General features: G+C 44.7%; 1 protein-coding gene across 2 annotated transcripts in view; it reads left to right on the top strand.

Moving 5' to 3' along the window:
• Positions 1 to 10,313, top strand: part of LOC137646055 (myb-like protein X) — a 318,901-nt gene that overhangs the window by 384 nt on the left and 308,204 nt on the right. The gene's annotated exons all lie outside the window — the stretch shown is intronic.

Here is a 10,313-nt window from a genome sequence, read left to right as displayed (position 1 = left end):
ATGAATGGTAGGCCTAGCTTGTTATGTCAGTATCAAGTCGAATTTCCTCTTTTTCGTAGTTAAGTTAGGAACAATAGGCCTATGGGATGTCAGTATTATATTGTTTCCTCTTGCTGTTGGCCTAGTAAATTCAGGAACAATAGGCCTAGGTTAAGCAACTATAAGCCTAATTAGTCGGATTGCTCTTTTAGCGGTGCCGTTATAGTATGTGGCCTACCTTTCGAGTGTGGCCTACGGAATTTTGTCTCTGATATAGTATGTGGCCTACATACTGTTATTACGAATATTGATCATGTAAGTACACATGGATTTCAGTATTTAACTATGTAGTTAATGTTAATGTTGTGTAAGGGGGGGGGGGGTCCGATTGTGAAAAATAATTGATTTCATTACATATATATACAAACTATTCCTAAGGTAGGACACATTCAAACCGGGTAGGCCACATACTATAACGGCACCCTTTTAACCGTAGTCAAATTAGCCGTCTACCTAGTTGGACAAATCGTGGTTCATTGTTGGACCAACTAGTATTGGAAGCGTTCCTCTTATGCTGGTGGCATAAATTACCCGAACCTATTTCCCACACCCACAATCCCGGGTTCCCACCTGTGTCCTTTGGGAAGGGGGTTGTCTATAACACCAGAATGGCTTATTTGCATTGGCAATAAAGGTCAAGTACGTTGAAAGCGCCTCATTTACTGTAGTAAAGGTTATTTTCTCAAATGTTTTTTTCTGTGTTTTTCTATAAATTTACCAACCTACCTGAGTAATGCATGTTAAGGGTAATTCGTAGTTAGTTGGGTCACCGAGTTTTTGTCCACCAAAATATTTGCCCATTTGGCTAACAGGCTCGTCATAACATTTACTGCTTGCCAGAACACAGGACCAATGAGATAATGTTTATTTTCAAGGTAAGTGAGCCAAAGTGGAGCTTAGAACAGTGAATGAATAGGGTAAAATTTCAGTAGTCTCCCACCCAGCAATTTTTGCAAGAAAATAATTTTTCTATCAATTCTGCATAAGTATATGATTTATTGTGTATTGATGTTATCTTCCACAAAAGTATGGTTTTCCAATTACACTACCACCACCCAACAAATCTCCCAACTGTAATGAAAGAACCCCAGGTGAGAGTCAGGGTTTTTGGTAGGATAAAATGAAAACCAACTAATTGTTGAAGGTGATAGCAGAAACCCCCCAAAAGAAAACAAGAAAACTAACAAAAAATAGTTTTTCAAGCAAGAATAGGAGGGGGAAGTAACACCTAATACTAACTGCAGCAGTTATCTCTCAATCACCGTTCTTGAGTCATGTTTCCTTACGAGCTCCATTTACTTTTGAACACAGATTTTTCAGTCTTTAACATGGTCCAATTTTAAAAGGGACACAAAACAAAAACACAAGCTAACCAAGACTTCCCCACCAAATCTAACCCAGAAGCCGTATCCTTACTAACCTGGAGCCCCTCTTATACAGTCATATCGTTAGCTTACACTAAGACTTGGTCTGTATAGTAGTAATTTACCATAATAGTCAGAGTCTGAGTAATACAAATTATACGTAAAAACAGGGGCAATTGCTTCAGTTCAAAATAGCACTTATCCGCAAAACTTCCCATGTAATTGTTCGCAGAGAAAATGTACTGGACACACTTTGAATTTGGTCTTTCTAACTTTACCGTGACACTGCCAGTAGTGTCAATGTGTATGTAAGATGCATAGCTTGGAACATTTCTGACAGAAGTACAACATGATTATTAGAGGATTGTCTATTCATATCTGTTGTACATGTTATAATTATTATATGATCCTATTTCATTCATGTACATTATAGGATCCTATTTCATTTATGTGTATTGTGTCGTCTATACATTATGTGCATTATAGGATCCTATTTCATTTATGTGTATTGCGTCATCTATACATTGGCGCTCATTTGTGAGAATGTAAGCAAACAGTGTTTCAGTTTGGCAGCTCATTTACTCGCTGCGTATATGGTACGGTATTATTGTCTATAGACTTTAGCTAAACTTTATTATCTATTACATGCTAGCAGCACATGGTTCATTAGCTAGGTGTGTATACTGTGAATTTACTAACTGACTCATATATGCTATTAGGTGTCAGTGTAATTTCATATTGAATTTATTTTGACTGCCAATGCAAATGCCATTTTATTTCTCATCGTGGATCCTATAATGTACATGAATGAAATAGGATCATATAATAATTATAACATGTACAACAGATATGAATAGACAATCCTGTAATTATGTAGAAATTTAAATTGTTCCAGCACAACACACACCCTTCGCTCTTTACTGTGATGAATTTATTTCGACGAAACTGAAACTAGCTGATAACTAGCCCCTTGTGCCCACCAGCACTAGCGACCAATCATCCCTTTTTAATTCGGCTTGGTAGAGGAGACGTAGTCTTTTCTCTTCTGTCTAATCTTGTAACTGGTTTATGATTAAAAGCAACTGGCCTAAAACTTATAAAGTCCCTTTCCCTTCAGTGCTGCCTTCCTTGGGGCTCATGGATTCTCCATGCAAAGTAAGGTAGCTAGAGGTCTTTGGCTTCTACTTTTGCTGCTCGCCCAACATTCGCTCTGCTTCGGCGGGTGGCAGTGAGCTGTGGCTGACAGGAACTCCTCGGAGTGACTTGTCGGGTAATCCTCCAAATAAATCCAGAAATGAGCTTCGGCTACGTTTCACAGGCAACACTTTGTTGACCTTCAAATTGAGCTTGGCTCGTTGAGAGGAAGCAGAGAGGACTGCCGGGAGTTCACTTTCAGGTGTTGGATAATTTCCCATTTTGAGGGAGACTTAACCTCCACCAGGTGTTGAGCAACTTTCCCTTCCAAGGGAGAGTTCCTGCCCCAGCCACGGTCCAGCAATATCCTCGCTTGCGGGGAGAATTGCAGAAACCGGCAACAAAGGTTGGTTGCCTTTCCTGTCTGTGGGAAAACTATCTTCATATGTGGGGTTTCCCCTTCAGGGGATTTCTCTGGCGGGATTTGGAGTCATCCATGCCCCATCCTTATTCTCCGGAGCTTGTCGGCGAACGAGTTAGGTGATTGCTTACAATTCCTACTCATCGTATGCAGGGCCCTCACATACCTAACTGCCGCTCCAGGGCAAAGTTCCGAGTGATGCCCCCCCCTCCAACCCCTACATTCAGCCCCAACCCACCAGTTCCAATTCCACCCCCGTTCTAAATCACTTTGGTACCTATGGTTCTGTATATAGAAACCTAACTATACTGTAAGGCCTAGTTACAGGATATTGAAATATATAATAACAGATTAATTACACTGGTGAAAAAGTGTTTTATTTTAAGTGACTTACAAAATAACAAAGTAAACAACTCTTAATTTTTGCTTCATAAACACACATTAACAGCAATGAAGACTTTGAAGTAAAAGAGAATAAACTGATTTCAAAACAAATTTCCATCAGCAGTACAGAAACATTCAACCATAACATAATAAATGGGGTGAGATAGCCATGTCGTCCTGATGGAAGGTTCCTATAGGTAGCTTTCTAAGGGATATTTGGCTACAGTGATATTCCCAGAGAATTAACGTTTAGGTCTCCAGAATTCTAACTCCTGGCGCGAATATCCTTAAAATTTCTCTTAAGGATACTGCATAATATCGGGACGTATATCTTGATACGACATAGCAATCTTCACCCCGAATAGCGTTTTCGTTTCGAGGGGGAAGAGCGGCAAAAATAGAAGGGGAGCCGTTATCAAGGTTACCCTTCCTCCCGTACTACTATTGAGTATCTAGATGGCGCTGTATCCAAGATGGCGCTCATTCCTTGTAGCATTGAGCATGGTGCTACAGGTATAGTAATTTCGGGAGGGATCCTGCCAAGGCCTTTTCTATAGAAAAGGAGGGCAGGTCCATCAGGACGACATGGCTATCTCACCCAAAAATAGATTTGTTCCGTAACCGAAATACAAACCACACTATTTGAATAGGGTATTATTTTCGGCATAGCTGATACCACCCCCTCGCTAGTTAGCGAGGGGGTAGGGGAGGGGTAGCTATCTACCCCTCCCCCCTCACATACCGGTGAACTAGTTCACTTTACTTTTGGCTCGGGGGATGGGCAGACGTGTCTGCTCCCACCCTCGCTTTGGCAGCCATTAATGCATTTTGTCTTTTACTTACTTTTTATTATACTTAATATATATATAAATATTCTTTATGTTTATGTATATATTTGTGTTTAGAAATATAGTAAGTTTCCTTTTCAGTGTTTGTGCTGTGTGTGTAGTGTACGACAACGTCACCGGCGTAGTACCAGGCCACCACGGTTTAACGTCATGGGGCGCGGCCTCTCCCTTGGTCCTTCGGTCGTTCCTTCGGCTTCCGATAATTCGGCCGCCGTGGGGAATCGTCATCGCTGGACTTTCTTCTTTCATCTGTTTTCTCCGCTGTTCCTCCTTTCCTACGGGGAACTTGGATTCTCAGCGAAGGGAACGTGGGAGTTAAGATTGACTACGGTCTCTCTCTCTCGAGGTCGTTCACCCTTTAACTACTGCTACAGTACGTACTATTACGGAAGCTTCTTTCCCGTGCGGGTTGGGTTGCTATTCCGTTTATTTGTCTCAATTATTTTTAATGAAATCTGATTGTTTTTTTAACTTGTCAGCTTTCTGTGGAGAACACTTCCCTTTGGGGGTCAGTGGTTCTTACTATTTGTGAACATTCGTAGATGAATTACATAATTATTATTCTGTTATAATTCTGTTTTTGTTACAATTCTCCGCCCTCCCCCTTCCGTGAATTTCAGTGAGGGAGGAGTGCGCATACTTAATTTGTAACTTATGTTTTCTATTCCCTCGGGGTTTTCTCTTCGGAGTTCCTCCCGGGGGAATTTCTGTTAACTAATTATTTATTTTATTTTCCCAGTTAACGATGCAGTTTTTCTTCGTTTGCCTAAAGTGTGCCAATGAAGCAGAGCTGCCCTGTTGGTGCCTGGGGAGTCTGCTGTTGCTGCCGTCTCTCTAGGACATTGTCATGGGCGTGTTCCCTTCTCTTAGAAGTTCTTCAGTGACAACTATCAGCTCTTTAGTTCATCTTTGAATGCTAAGGAGATTCGCCTCCAGGGGTAGGTAACTTCCCTTCCGAGGAAGGTTCCCTTCCTAGGTGTGAGTTTTTTCTCCTGCAGAGGGGGTACTTCTCATAACTTAATAATTTCTGGATGGGTTTTCCTGGTCCTCGGGCCGTTATGCTCTTGGTGCTGAGCGACCACACTTGTAACCATGCTCAAGGAGCTGAGCGGTTGCAAGGCCGGGCGTTGAAAACTTCAGGTGGCCATGCTCTTGGGGCTGCAGCTATGCTCAAGGGGCTGAGCAGCTGCAGGATCAGTCTTGTGACCTCTCTCGTTCGCGAGGGAGGCCACTTACAAGGACTCTTCTTCGGAGGATTGCTCCTTATAGGTCAGCATGCTGATCCAACTGCCTTAGGGGGCGCCATCACCAGTGTCTTCAAGTCTTTTCTACGAAGTGTTCACCTCTCTCGTTCGTGAGAGAGGCCACTCATAGAGACTCCTCTTCGGAGGATTGTTCCTGTTTAGACCAACCTCTTGTTCGGGACCTCTCCGCAGTTTGTTCGCCATCTCCTAGACCTGCTGACCTGCCGTCTCCGTTCCTGGCTGCTGACGCTGTGGGCGCCCACGCACTCCGTTATCCAACGGGCACCGGTCCCTTCGGGGCAAAGGGTCTTTCTCACACTGTGAGTAAGTCCCTTAAGCGCCAGGTATCCCCTGCGCGCCGTTTTCCTGCGCGCAAGCGCTCGCCGACTGTTCCTGCTGTTCCTGAGACTTCCATCCAGAGGAATCCTGTTCCAGGGACTATTCCTGAGTTAGTGCACAGGCGCTCACCAGAACTTCCAGTGTTGATTGTCCCAGTTCCTGACTGTCCTGTCAGCTGTCCCTTCATCCTAGCGCGCGCTCGTGCTCGCCAATGATTTTCGTACGCGCGCAAGCGCCGACGATCTTCTTTCGCGCGCAAGCGCTGACGATCTTCTTACGAGCGGAAGCGCCGACGATCTCCTTATGCGCGCAAGCGCCGACGATCTTTGAGCGCCGTAGATCTTCTTACGCGCGCAAGCGCCGACGATCTTCGAGCGCCATAGATCTTCTTACGCGCGCAAGCGCCGACGATCTTCTTGGCAGACGATCTTATTTGGCGCGCTAGTGCTGGCGATCTTCCTACGCACGTAAGCTCCGACGATCGTCCGTGCGCAGGCTCCGATGGTTCCCCGCGCCGATGATCTTCTTACGCGCAAGCGTCGACGATCCTCTTACGCGTGCGAACGCCGACGATCTTTAAGCACCGTCGATCTTCTCTCGCGCACAAGCGCCGTTAATCTTCTCTCGCGCACAAGCGCCAAAGATCTTCGAGCACCGTAGATCTTCTTACGTGCGCAAGCGCCGACAATCTTCTTGGCAGACGATCTTCTCTGGCGCGCTAGCGCTGGCGATCTTCCTACGCACGTAAGCTCCGACAATTGTCCGCGCGCAGGCTCCGATGGTTCCCCACGCCGATGATCTTCTTACGCATGCAAGCGCCGACGATCTTTAAGCGCCGTCGATCTTCTCTCGCGCACAAGCGCCGACGATCCTCAAGCTCCAACAATCTCATACGCGCGTGCCGACATTCTCACAGGCTCTTCATTCTGTTCCTACACGTCAATCTGATTCCTGCTCACCCTATGAAGTCTCGCTCGCGCGCAGTGTTTTCAACGGTCTCTCGCGCGCGACCCCTGGGTTTTTCCCTTCGCGCAAGCGCCAGCGCGCTTCCTCTACCGAGGTGAGGCCTTCTCCCACTGCACCAATGGGAGAAACCCCACCTCAAGCTGGAGAATTGTCCCATGTTGGGGCGAGAAGAGCACTCAGACTTCGTTGTTGGAGTCCCGTATCACTCCTAGGAGGGAACCGAAGGACTCTTAAGAGTCCCCCCAAGTAGAGCCCTTGGGGATGGGAGACTTTGCTGCCAGCTCTCCAGGGGGAGAGCAGCAAGAGTCAGAGCATGCCTTCTGGCAGGTCTTGACTCTGATGAAGCAACTCAACGGGTTCAAGGACCCTGAGGTTCCTCCTCGTGAGGGCAAGGACACGGTCGTGGACCGAGTGTTTGGCACTCAGAAACCCTCTAAGGCCAGTGCGGTTCTGCCCTGGTCCCAAGGGGGGAAGAGTGCCTAGGGATAAGGTTGACGGCCAGCTCTTCGAGCTCGCCTCCTCCAGCCGTTCCACTTCTGGCAACAAGCTCCTCCCACCTCCACCAGAGGAGGTATTTTGAGATCATGGAGGAGTCTGGCTTAGCTCTTCCGTTGCACTTTGTGAAAGAGCTTACCAAGGGAGTCGCTCTCGAGAGACACTCTAGCCAGCACCCCCCAGATGCTGAAGCCTTGATGAGGATGGGGGGCTTAGGGATTAGCAGCTGGGCTCTAATGAACAGTGGGAACTACTTCCCATTGGACCTCGGTGCCCAGCTGTCGATTCAACTAAATCAGTCAGCACTTTCTCTTTTACTTTTGATTATTTCTTTTTTTCTCCCATCTCTTCCTTTTGGGCTCGATATTGTTGACGACTTTGGCATGTTCGATTTTACTTTGGATGCTGCTTTGTATTTGGCAGAGTGTGGGATGTACTACATTCCATCTCAACCTGTGCCAATTTAGACGCCATCACCCTCTGGCACCCCCCAGATGCTGAAGCCTTGATGAGGATGGGGGGCTTAGGGACTAGCAGTTGGGCTTTAATGAACAATGGGAACTACTTCCCCACTGGACCTCGGTGCCCAACTGTTGATCCAACTAAATTAGTCAGCACTTTCTCTCCGTTCCTTTGATTACTTCTTATTTTCTCCCATCTCTTCCTCTTGGGCATGAACTTGTTGACGACTTTAGCTTGTACGACTTAGGTTTTGACTGCTGCTTTGGATTTGGCGCAGGGTGGGATGGATGTCATGCCATCTCAACCTGTACAAATTTAGACGTCATCACCCTCTGGCAGACCCCATTGGGTGCAGACTAAGTCTGTTAAGAGTCGGGCTCCAATGATCCGGTTTTAAGTCACCCATATTTGCGGGTAATGGGTGACGCTAGGCATTGGAGTCGTCGGTGGGAGGGGCTAACTACCCCCACTGACCAGTGTACGCCCACCTTAAGAGAGGCAGCCCCTCTCTAATAGAGGACTGGTCCCCGCTGAAGCCTCTTCTCGTGTTGGGCCACATGGGATAGGAGGACTGAAATCCTCTGATAAGAGGTGGATAACCCGGCTTGCTTCTACTCCTAAAACTAACCCCTTTGTTGACGACTCGGAAACTCTAAAGGACCATGCTACTTATGTTCAAAAACAAAGTAATTTGGGTGACATGGAGAATTTGCGAATCCTTCACATCACTCAGATCCCCATTGAAACCAATTACGATGTTCTATATATATTATTTCAATGTTATGGTCACATCAGGGAAATTAGGATGAGGCTTGAAGGTGACAAATGGGATTCATGGATATCATTTGATAACCATGATGAAGCATTCAAAGCTATCAATGATATCATAAATATTAAAATCAGTAATTTGAATTTCAAGGGTGCTCTTTGCGATCGGGTACCCGAGAATCTGGATGTATATAGGCCTGCAGATTGGATTGATAAAAGTATAGAGGTAGTTGTACCTTCCCAGAGAAAGCCAAAACCACCAAAGTGGCTTATTGCTCAATCAAAAGGGAGCACTGGAAATTATTTCAAAATATGTAAATTTCTTCAAAAGAAAGTAGGTACTATCGCACCAGGAGATATATCTCGGTTTGGAAAGAACAGTTTCCTAATAAGTGCCAAATCAGAAACTCAATCGGTTATACTTTCCAATTTAAATACAGATAACGAAGACATAAAGCTGGATGTGAAACCCCATCTAAACTTCAGTTATGGAAGGGGAGTAGTTTTTAATAGAGACTTATATGAATTCACAGAAGAGGAGATATTGGCCATGTGTCCTTTAACTGTGTGGAAAGTGCATAAAGTCCCTGGAACGTCAATGATTATCCTGACTTTCCAGGATGCTGATGTGCCTTTCCACATTTACATAGAGAATGAACGAATTAAAGTGCGAACTTTTAAGCAGAAGCCGCTGCAATGTTTTAATTGCTATAGATATGGGCATCCATCTAAAGTATGTAAGAATGATAAAATGTGTAGTACATGCTCTAATGTTTACCATGGAGACTGTACACTAGAGGCCAATTGTATAAACTGCAATTTGAATCACAAATCTACGGATAGGAACTGCCAGCAATATAAATTAGAAGAGGCTGCTCTCAATAAATCCAGTATTGAACACATAAGTGTGGGGCATGCCAAGAGACTATTGAGTAAATCAGCAAGTTATGCAAAAGTATTGAAATCCGGAGAAAAAATGAGGCAGGAGACATCCAGCCCACCTAATACTGCCTCTATTCCCCAGAAAAGAAATTTGCCATCTTCTGATAGAATTCTAGAGGATAAGGCAAGAATATCACGTAAGACCTTTCTCACCTCTAGTAAACCTTTGTCCCCCACTACAAAGGATAATTCTAACCTCTCTCAGGCTATATCTTTGCCTGATTTGATGGAGGTTCCACATGAAACAGAATTATCAGGTGCGCCTGTAGTGGGGAAAGCATCAAAATCTAATAAATCACCACCTGTCAATAGGAAAAGAGAGAGACCTCCATCTCTCTCACCCCCATCCATTAAAAACACAAAAGTTATGTCATCAAATAGATATGATGTTTTGCCTGTTGATATTTCAGATCAACAGGAAAACTTCTTGAATCAATCAAAAATTCAAGTGGAGGTCCACCATCCCCCACAAGAAATAGGTAACAACAACACTGAAAAGGCTAATATAAAACCTAATTTATCAAGACCCAAACTTAAGAAGCCTACAGAAAATATTGTCAAATCAAAAACTGTCAATGGGAAGACCTCATCAAAGATGTCTTCCAGAAAATAATACATAGTTTTTTCATCCATTTTGCAATGGAATTGTCAGGGTTTGAGGGCCAAATATGAAGAACTTAAGCTCTTAATTCACGAGCATTCCCCCATAATTGTATGTCTCCAGGAGAGCAAGCTTGATGCTAATACCCCTTGTCCTCGCGAATATATTAGTTATAGGACACCTTATGATCACGGAGTAGGGAGCCATGGCGGAAGTCTCATGTACATTCGTCGAGATGTTCCCCAAATACCTATATCTATACGTACAACCCTGCAGGCAGTTGTTGTACAAATTGATATAGGGAGA

This window comes from Palaemon carinicauda, chromosome 8 (assembly GCF_036898095.1).
Source record: "Palaemon carinicauda isolate YSFRI2023 chromosome 8, ASM3689809v2, whole genome shotgun sequence".
NCBI lineage: Eukaryota > Metazoa > Arthropoda > Malacostraca > Decapoda > Palaemonidae > Palaemon > Palaemon carinicauda.
This window is presented reverse-complemented; position numbering and strand designations above follow the sequence as displayed.